Here is a 10,965-nt window from a genome sequence, read left to right as displayed (position 1 = left end):
TAGGGCAGGAACCCCGTTACTTGGGCTATCACGGCTGCGTCGCGTGGTCTACACTGGCAGGAAGCTGCAGTCAGGAGCCAGAGCCAGGCGTGGGACCAGGCCCTCCAGCATGCAACATGAGTGTCTAAGCGGCTAGGCTGAGCTTGTGCCCCTTTACTATCACTAGAGGGTCCCTGTTCTCACTTCAGCCGTTCTAGCAGCCAGGTACTGACGTGGTTTTATTGTGTGGCATCCTTTCATGTATCATTGTGGTTCTGTCGTGTAGCTCCCTAACGTCTAACGATGTTGACCATCTTCGGTGAAATATCTCTTCAAGTCATTTTCTAGTGAGCTTATTTTTTTCTATTAATTTTTTAGAGTTCTTTACATATTTGAGACACCAGTCTGCTGTCGGACAGTGGTTTGCAAATGTCCCCTCCAAGTCTGTAGCTTCTCTTTCTACCCCGCAGCAGAGTCTTTTCCAGAACAAAGTTAAATTGCAGTCCCATTTATCGGTTTTCCTTTCATTGATGGTAAATCGGTGCTAAGTCTAGAAACTCTGGGCTTAACCCTGAATTCCAAAGACTCCATCCTGTGTTTTTTCCTGAATATTCAATGGTTTTACGTTGTGCCTTTAAGTCCCTGGTCCAATTTTAATCAGGTGTGAAGTTTGAGCTGAAACCCACTTTTTGCTGTATCTAGAGATGCCCAACTGCTCCAGCACCCACAATTACAAAAGCCATGCTCATCCACGGAGTTGCTTTTGCACCTTTGTCAAAAACCAGTGGGCTATCCTCCGCCTAGCGGCGCCGGCACCCCGGGTTCTAGTCCCGGTCGGGATGCCGGATTCTGTCCTGGTTGCCCCTCTTCCAGTCCAGCTCTCTGCTGTGGCCTGGGAGTGCAGTGGAGGATGGCCCAAGTGCTTGGGCCCTGCACCCCATGGGAGACCAGGAGAAGCACCTGGCTCCTGCCTTCGGATCAGCGTGGTGTGCAGGCCGCAGCGTGCCGGCCGCGGCGGCCATTGGAGAGTGAACCAAAGGCAAAGGAAGGCCTTTCTCTCTGTCTCTCTCTCGCTATCCGTTCTTTTGCCTGTCAAAACAAACAAACAAACAAACAAACAAAACAGTGGGCTGTTTGTGTGTGGGTCCATTTCTAGATTCTCTGTTTTGTTCTGTTGATCAAATGTCTAAGCGTCTGCCAATACTGCGCAGTTATGATCACTATCATTAGAAAAAAGTCTTGGGTAGAGCAATCTCCCCATGTTACTCTCCTTTTCCCGAAACTTTTAGTTATTCTAGTTTATTTGTTTTTCTACATAAATTTTAGAATACTTTTGTCTGGCCAGCACCATGGCTCACTAGGCTAATCCTCCCCCTGTGGCGGCGGTACCCTGGGTTCTAGTCCCGGTTGCTCCTCTTCCAGTCCAGTTCTCTGCTGTGGCCCATGAAGGCAGTGGAGGATGGCCCAAGTGCTTGGGTCCTGCACCTGCATGGAAGGCCAGGAGAAGCACCTGATTCCTGGCTTTGGATCGGCGCAGCGCACCGACCGCAAAACACCGGCCGTAGCGGCCACTTGAGGGGGTGAACCAATGGAAAAAGGAAGACCTTTCTCTCTGTCTCTCTCACTGTCTAACTCTGCCTGTTAATAATAATAATAATAATAAAAGAATAGTTTTGTCAATTTTCACAAAAAATCTTGGTGAGATTTTGATAAGTGTCGTGTTAACTCTCATCTTAACATCCTGAGTCTTCCAATCCATGAGCATAGTCTATCTCTTCTATTAGACCATTGATTTAAACCTTTTCTTTGTAACTGGCACATAAAAGTTGCTCATGTATCTGGGGGACCACGTGATGCTTTGAGACACGTGTACATTGTATAATGTTCACTCAGGGTAAACATCTGGATCCCCTCAAACATCCAACACTTCTTTTTGATGAAAGCGTTTAAAATTAGTTCTAGCTCTTTTCTTTTTTAAAGAAAAATACCCAGCACATTGTCATTAGCTGCAGTCACCCTACTGTGTAATAAAATCCCAGATCGTCTTACACCTACGACTCCCATGACAACTCAGTACTGTTAAACAGCCTCTTTCTTACTCTGTCCAGCCCCTGGTAACTGCTTAACTTCTACTTTAAACTTCCAGAAGATCAAGTTTTTTAGATTCTACATATGAGAGCAATCATGCAGTACCTGTTTTTCTGTGCTTGGCTAATTTCACTTAACATAATGGTCGATATGATTTTTTGTGCTACCTTTGGCATCATTGGAAGATTAGCTTCATAAAATGCACTGGGAGGTGTTTCCTCCTCTTCCATTTATATGGAATATATTGTTTATATCTGGTGTTAACTCTTTTTTAAATGTTTGGTAGAAGTCAATGGTGAAATCATCTGGACCTGGAGATTTATTTTTTGAAAATTTTAACATTATGAATTTATTTTTCCTAATAGTTTTAGGGCCATTCACATTGCCTATTGCACACTGAGTGAGTTAGGTGATTTGTCCTTTATGAGAAACTGATGCATTTCCTCTAAGTTGTAAGATTTATATTTGTAGAGTTTTTCACGGTCTTTCCTTATTATCCTTTTGATGTTTGTAGGGTCTGTAGTGACACTCAGAGTTGTTCTTGATTGTGTTAATTTGTCCTTGTTTCCCCCTTTTCCCTTGTCAGTCTACGCCAGAAACTTGAAATTCTTTTTTGTTTGTTTCACTAAACTTTGTCTTTTGTTTTTCTATGCCATTGATATATGCCCTGAAATGTTGCATTATTTTGCTTGCTTTGGATTTAATTTAATATTTTTAATAGACTCAGGAGATAGGATCTTATTATTGCTCTGGAACGTTTCCTCTTATGTAAGCACTTAGTGCACAAATTTCCCACAAAGTCTGACATATTGCTTTTTCATTTAGTTCAATTTGTATACATACATACATAGTTCATTTTCATATATATATATGTATATGTGTATATATATATATACATATATATATACATAATTTCCCCTGATGCTTCTCTTTAACCCATGCATTGTTTTGTTCATGGTCATTTTACTCCAAGATTCACAATCTCCACATATGTTCTGTGAGCTCCTAAAAGGAATGAGAGTCCTGCTGCTGTACAAGCAAATGCTTAGTACACGACCATGAGGTCCTTAGTACCCGTCCATGAGGCCCTCAGTACACGTCCATGAGGCCCTCAGTACACGACCATGAGGTCCTAGTACCCATCCATGAGGTCCTCAGTACCCGTCCATGAGGCCCTCAGTACCCGTCCATGAGGTCCTCAGTACCCGTCCACGAGGTCATCAGTACCCATCCATGAGGTCCTCAGTACCTGTCCATGAGGCCCTCAGTACACGACCATGAGGTCCTAGTACCCATCCATGAGGTCCTCAGTACCCGTCCACGAGGTCATCAGTACCCATCCATGAGGTCCTCAGTACACGTCCATGAGGCCCCTCAGTACCCATCCATGAGGCCCTCAGTACCCGTCCACAAGGTCCTAGTACCCGTCCATGAGGCCCTCAGTACCCGTCCATGAGGTCCTCAGTACCCGTCCATGAGGCCCCTTAGTACCCATCCATGAGGGCCTCAGTACACGTCCACGAGGTCCTAGTACCCGTCCATGAGGCCCTCAGTACCTGTCCATGAGGCCCTCAGTACCCGTCCACAAGGTCCTAGTACCCGTCCATGAGGGCCTCAGTACCCGTCCACGAGGGCCTCAGTACATGTCCATGAGGTCCATCGGTTGATGGTGCTGCCCAGCTCTTTCATGTCCTTGCTGAATTTCTGTCTGGTGACCCTATCAGCTGGGGAGAGGACAGCATGGCAGTCCCCAAGCGTAATTCCGCGTTTGTCTGTTTCTCCACTCAGTTACTAGTTTTTGCTTCACACTTGTTGCAGCTCTGTGGTTCGGCACATACACTTTGAGGATTGTATCATTTTCTTGGTGGAATACTCCTTTGTTACTTTGCATGGCTCCTCTCTGTTTCTGGAAATTTCCTTTATTCTAAAGAATAAAAAAGCAGTGGAGATGGCCCAAGTGCTTGGGCCCCTGCACCCACGTGGGAGACCAGGAAGAAGCTCCTGGCTCCTGGAACTGGAGGGGCCCAGCTCCAACCACTGTGGCCATCTGGGGAGTGAACCAGCGAATGGAAGATCTCTTCCTCTCTCTCTTTCTCTCAAATAAATAAACTTTAAAAAAATTTTTTTTTTGTCTATCCTATATATCTGCCTGAAGATTCACTCTTTGCGCTGTAAAGTTCAATGGATTTTGATCAGGGAGCACCCAGACACAACAGCAGTGAGTTGGATAGGAAGCAGAGCAGCCGGGACTTGAACCAGAGCCCGTATGGGACGCTGGCGCTGCAGACGGAGGCTGTACCCACTATGCCACAGCACCGGCCCTGTCTTTAGCTTTTCTATTGAAAGTTTCACATCAAGCTTCACTGTGATGTGTCTTACAGAGATTTCTTTTGGGTGGATTTAGGGTAGGGTTTGTTTTTTTTTTTTTACCATTTTTTGGGAGGTTTCCAGCCATTCCACGTTTGTGTACTTCTTCACCCCAGCCCTCATTCTCTCCTTCTAGCACCAAGGACATGAATAGTGGGCTTTTACTGTTGTAGTCCCCCAGATCCCAGCGGCTCTTCTTTTGCCCCCTTTTATCAGCCTGTGTTCTCGCTAATGTTCAGACTGGGTGACTTCGATTTTCCATCTTCAGAGTTGCCAGTTCTTTTCTCTGTCCATTCTGCAGGTAAGCCTATCGTTGAGTTTTTAATTTCAGTTGTTGCATTTTTCAGTTTCAGAATTTTTGTTTAGTTGCTTTTTAAATCTTCTATGTCTTGCTTACGTTTTTGTTTGTTTCAAATGAATCCATAATTGCTCAGGGACACATTTTGATGATGTCTGCTTTAGAATCTTTGTCAAATCTTCTGCCACGTTTGTCATCTTGGGAGTAGCTTGTCTTCATTTAAGTTGAGGTTCTCCTGGTTCTTGATGGGACAGGTGGTTTCTGATGGGAGTCTGGACGCCTTGCGTATATCAGGTTGTGAAATTCTGGAGTTTTCGCCGACTGCTCCTGAGGTTGCTCCAGCACCATAGAGGGGTGTCGCCTCACCACCGGGTGGGGCGAGACGCTCCGCTCCAACCCTCGAGCTCTGTGAACACCGAGTGGGGCCTTGTCACTGCTGGCCAGGGTGGCGGTCCTGCTCCCCACCAGGCCTCCACTGGTTCCACTCCAGTGAGGGTGGGGGGGCTCCTTACTGCCACACGCACACTCTCTATACATTCTCCATTGACAGAGCAGGGGCAGGAACTAAGTTGCTTTCCCTTTTTAAAGATGGCTGTCATAAAGCTCTCTGAACACTGGTGCTCAGGTGGGAGGTTGGGAGAAGGCGCCTGAGAGTGAGAACAATGCCTTTTAAACTGGGGGTCCCCCGGGGTACAGGGCACCTCATGGGAGCTGCAGGGGTGCCAGGAGCACAAAGTTTTGGGTCCTCCACCCTGACTGAACAGTCGTATCCATCAGCTTCTGGGCAGGGTTTCACTTGGAAAAGTAGCTCCATGGCTGGAGACAGGGAGAGAGAGAAACCACAGTGGACGCGTCTGCGTTTCCTTCCATTTGTGGATTTCTGCAATGGTGTGAGTGAGGGAAGAGCCATGAACTTGAGTGTAACTGGCTGGGAGACTTTGAAAATAAAGAAATCTCCATCAAATTATCCTCAAATGCAAACCGTCTTGGTATGCTTAAAACAGCATTTAATTTATGACCAAGCTAACTGACATAGGATTCTTTAGCCACACATCAAACACGTGAAGCCAGGCGCACCTGTCCTAAAATTCCCAGATTTACCGGCTGGGGACAAGCCCTTGGAGAGCAACGGTGGATGTGAACGGAGGCTTGGGCCCCTGGGTGGCCAGGGGAGGAAGGCAGGTGCAAGGATGTTCTCAACTTTGAAACTCAGGCTCCCGACACATCTGCCCTCCTGGTCTCCGTCCACCACCTCCACCCTGCCAGGGGTTCTCACCGCAGAGGCTGCTCAATGCACATCAGACCCGCGTTCTGCCCAGGGGACCAATTTCTTTTCCACCACCCGTGGCTTCTCGACATGAAATTAAAGGCAGAAGCGAGTAATTGCAGCTGGCGGCAGCACCTGACGTTCAGCTACTGCCAAGGGATCTGATCCCCGCGCGCCTTGGTCTTTCCCACCTCCCGGCCAGGGATCAAGCAATATGTGGGGCTCGCCCTCCTGCAAAGCTGGCCGCCTGGCCGCAGCCCCTGAGCAGCCGTTCCCTGGAAGCCCTGGAGCTCTCCCAGCCAGGGGAACAGACTCAGAAAGATGAAGCCAGTCCTGTGCCAGCTCTGCCCTGGGGGAGAGGTCGAAGGATAACACTCTCCACCCAGGAGAGAGCCCGGCTGTGTGCAGCTTCCTCTCTTTGCCTTGGGGGAGGAGGTGAGAGAGCGAGAGCCAGAGAGAGAGGCCCATGGTGCCCTCTGGCCCTGGCCAGAGTCACTGGTGACACGTCACAGTCACACACTCAAACTTGGGCATGCAGAAAAAGCAAAGAGGGCAAGCAGAGTGCGGTGACATCTCCCGTGCACCCTGGGAGAGACTCAGGAGTCCTGGCTATCAGGACGGAGTTGAGGCCGGGTCAGGAGGAGCTGCTCTGGGCGCTGGCGAGCAGGAGCAGTGCCCAGGGAGGAGGTAGATGGATTTACAGGCCCACATCCTGGGGAGAGGCTGCTGGGACGCTCCCAGCGTGGGAGGCACCAGCTGGTTTGTACATTCTTCCCCCACCGCTTCATACCTGGAGCAGCCTCTCCCCGGGGCCCTGCCCACCTGCCCTCTCCCTGCGGGCATGCCAGCCGGTGTGCGGCATGGAGCGTGGGCCTCAGGCCTGGCAATGGCTTGCTGGGCTCAGGCCCCATGTGAAATCCCCACCGATAAGATCCCCCGGTCTGCTCGTGGCCGCCCACCCACAGCTGCCAAGTGTCATGGAAGGAATGCGATGGCAGCTGGGCCCGTATCACAAGACAAAAACACCCAGGACACGACTGTCAGGCCGGGCAGTGCCTGGTGAAGGGGAGAAGCCCAAACAGGCCGTGGGGCGGGGTCAGAGGAGTGCCGTGACTCAGCCCGCGGGTCTGTTGGACGCAGTGCGTGCTGCCAGAGAAAACAAATTCCTCCAGCGGGTTTATCTCCCCGTGGAGGAGGCCAAGTCAGCAGGCTGAAGTGGCGCAGGAGGGAGGCCACACCTCCACCCTGCTGAGCTGCATGGGCCAGGGTCAGTGGGGTTGGCACCCGGTCCCAGGACAGAGGTGGCCGCTGGTGGGTCCCAGCCTAGAGGGTCCTGGGGTTGGGAGTCCCCAAGGGAGAGGACACTCCCGCAGGTGCAGAAGCACATGCAAGCACAGAGCCTGTGCAAATCTCCATGGCGACATGCCACGCTGTCAGCAGGAACCCTAGCAGGCGGCACAGTCCGTGTCAGCGCCCATGGTGGCTCCTGGATTTGTGCAGTGCACAATCCCCCCAGCCATCCCCGGGGGCCCTGCATACCAGGCCCCAATCCCCCCCCACCCCATGGCTGCACTATGTTGGATGCAGCGGTCAGACAGCAGGTGCGTTGGGGAGAACCTGTCACTGTGAAGAACAGGACCAGCAGACCTTGCCACACCTTCACAGTGGCCACGTGGAGCCACGTCAGTCACTTTCCCTCTGCCCCTTCTTTCTTGAGCGCCAGTGGTTCCCACAGCGTGGCCCCCAGTCCTGAGGCATCAGCTTTGCCTGGGAGCTTGTTGGAAATGCAAACTCTTGGGCCCTTCTAAGACCTGTGGGATGGGGCTTGGGGTTTCTGTCTCAATCCCTCCAGGGCACTCTGCCACCCTGTGGTTTGAGGAGCTCTGTTCTCCCCCTTCCCAGCATGGGCACACGCGGCTCCCAGCCTTGGAAAATGCTAATGCTGGGCCCCCACCCCCAGAGACTTGGCTTTGTCAGTCTAGATTCTGCTGCTTCCCAGGTGAGGTCTTTGTGTCCTGCAGAGCCCGGCTCAGGGTCCTCCTCGGAGACCAGGGCCGGTCTGTAAGGTGCAGGCTGCCCCTTGGCGGCAGAGGGTAGGGGGGCTGCTTCATGAGGCTGGCTCCCAGGAGCCTCCCCAAGACCCCAGTCCACGTCTGGAGAAGGCAGAGGAAGGCACACTGAGGTCCGGGTGCTTGTGGGTCTGGGGGCTTCCCCACCGTGAGGGCCAAGAGGCAGGAACCCCTGCTGCTGCTTCCATGTCCACCGCCCGCCAGCCACAGCCTCCCACAAGTCAGCTCACCTGTCCCTGCCTCCTGTGTCACCTGGGAGAAGCAGAGGGCACGGAGCCGCCCAGAACCGTCCTGAGACCACGCAGAGAGGGTCAGGACCGGTCACCCTGGGAGGGTGGCACAGACACAGGAGTCGCTGGACCGAGCTCAGGTGCCAGCTATTGGTAAGAGCCCGGCCAAGGCTGAAAGACTGGGGTCGAGTGGGGGCGCCGCTCCCAGCTCCCAGCAGAGCCAGTGGTGGGGCGAGGGGAAGGACCAGGCCCGGAACCCACGCCTGAGACTGAGGGGTCCGGGGCAGCCAGGGGCTCCAGGGGGAGGCCTCAGCGTCTTGCCGGCAGCCCCCCCACACACACACACCAGCGCTCACCACTCACCTGGCGGGACTTCTGTCTCCCACCACCCCCCACCAAGCGAGGCCTGCTCCCCTGAGCTCAGGGCTCTGCCACCCTCAGCTCCACCCTCTTCACTGTCGCCAGATGGCCACTGGTGACGGCAGCCCGCTTCTGCATTCGGGCAGGAAGCGGTGTGGAGCCGGGGCGGTGGCTGTGTCTGCTCCACCCACTTCCCCACGTGCACACGCTGAGCTGTCGGGAAGAGGGTTGCCTGCAGTGAAATCCCGGCGGGAGGCAGGAGGCGGCAGGGAGGCGGGCGGCCCCAGACACCTCAGCTGGCCTCTCTGCGGGACCCCACTCCTGGGACATGAGGACCGCTCACAGGCTGCCCAGGGTAGAGCAAGGCCCCCGCTCCTGCCCAGAGCCCAGGACATATTCCAAGGGCCGGCGCCATCAGGAGGAGAGAAGAGTTCTCTTGGGTCACGAACCAGAAGCTGTGTGGCCTCGGCCACTGGTTTCCATGATGCTCCGCAAACACCCAGGAGTCCCAGGAGGACACAACCGGAAACAAGCAGAGGGCTACAAGTCTGACCAAAGGACAAGGGTGAGGCCCCTGAGCGCCGCCCCCCACCCCAGGTCCCTCCATCCAGACCTCTGCTCAGGGTCGAGGGCCGGGGGTCACAGTGGCATTCACACCCTGGTCACTTGTGCGGCCTCCAGCAGGTCCTGGTTCCGGGGCCTGCCGAGGTCTCTGCGGCCTGCACGCCCCGGCTCCGCCAGGCCCCTGCAAAGTGTGGGAGTCTGACCTTGGCCGGCCTGGAGGCCCTCCCGCATCAGCACTTGTCCACCTGTACAGAGGAGATAATGACGCTGCCTCCCCTTGGGCAGAGTGGGCGGGGAAGGAACAAAAGACCGAGGCTTCGGCCAACCTGAACAGCCCCAGAAATGCTTCATAATCAGAACGCTTCTCCCTGCTTTAGAAAGCAGAAATGGAGGGGGAGTGAAAAGGACTGGGAGCCGGGGGAGCGAGGTCACCGCTTCAGGGGCAGGAGAGAGAGCCGGGTCTGTGCTGGAGGCGGCCAAGGGACGCGGCCGCTCAGCAGCTGTTGGGTCCAAGGCCGAGAGGCTGGCAGCCACCACTACGCCCCATTATTTAGGCACCAGCGAGGGACCCCAGAACCTCCCACAATTGTCCTCCTCGGACCTCCTCCTGGGGGGACCCAGAGGCTGCTGCAGGGACCCCGACGTCCCGTTAACATCAAGGGTTCCAAATGGCATCCACGAAACAGAACGAGCCTTCCAAGGCACCACCCCAGCTGCCCCATTGAACACGACTTCGCCCAGCAGCTCATGTGGTTCACAGGGGGTGTTGCGGCACGGTGCGGGGCAGTGGCAGCCTTGCTGGGACACAGGCGCCGACTGGGACTTCTGTGTGGCCCTCGACCTCGGGCGAGGGCTGGACAAGCCAGGCCTGAGACTTGTGCTTACCCAAGGCTCTCACCTGCAAGGAGCCTGGGGCTTTGATCCTGGAAGGAGAAGGCTGGAGGGCCGGTGGCCGGTGGCCGGCTGTCTGGTCATTGTGTCCCAGGGCTGCGAGCTTTGTTCTGAATGCAGCTTGTCTTTCCTGTGAGCAGCTGACCTCACTGGCGAGGGGGGCAGCAGTGCAAAGCTGGAGAGCGGGCCTTGTACAGGGAGCGGTTTCCGCCAGACAAAGCAACGACAAATCCCTGGTGCTGGTGGCAGGGAAGAGCTGCAGACCAGCCCTGGTCCTGGGCCAGGAGTGGTTTTTATAGAATTATTATAAAGGAAAGTATAACGCCAAGACCTGTGCATCGTGTAAAAATCCAGTCACAACGGTGTTTCTCCAGGTGGGGTCCCTGGACCCAGCCCGGCAGCCCACGGGGGAACTTGCCGGAAACTCAAATTCTGAGACTCACTCCCAAACACCAATGCACTTCCCGGCCCCTGCCCCGCCCCCGCCCCCAAGCAGCCCTGCTGAGTCAGACACCATGGTCTGTGTTTGAACTTGACTCTACAGGGGACCCTGGAGACCACAGCACACTTGCTCTTCAAATCTGCTCTCCCCAGGGAACCATTTAAAAAATAAAGAAAGAATAATTATTGATTGGAGTAAGGCGGAGACAGAGAGAGCACCCACGCACTGTTCTCTCCCCACGTGCCCACAGCAGCCGGGGCTGAGCCAGGCCCGAGCCAGGAACTCAATATGGGTCTCCCAGGTGGGTGCCAAGAATCCAACTCCTTGAGTTGGCACTGCTGCCTCCCAGGGGCTGTGCCTGCAGGAAGCTGGGGTCAGGAGCCACAGGCAGGCATTTAGCCCAAGCACCC

This window comes from Lepus europaeus, chromosome 11 (assembly GCF_033115175.1).
Source record: "Lepus europaeus isolate LE1 chromosome 11, mLepTim1.pri, whole genome shotgun sequence".
Lineage (NCBI taxonomy): Eukaryota > Metazoa > Chordata > Mammalia > Lagomorpha > Leporidae > Lepus > Lepus europaeus.
The sequence above is the reverse complement of the archived record's forward strand: the minus strand, read 5'-3'. Positions refer to the sequence as shown.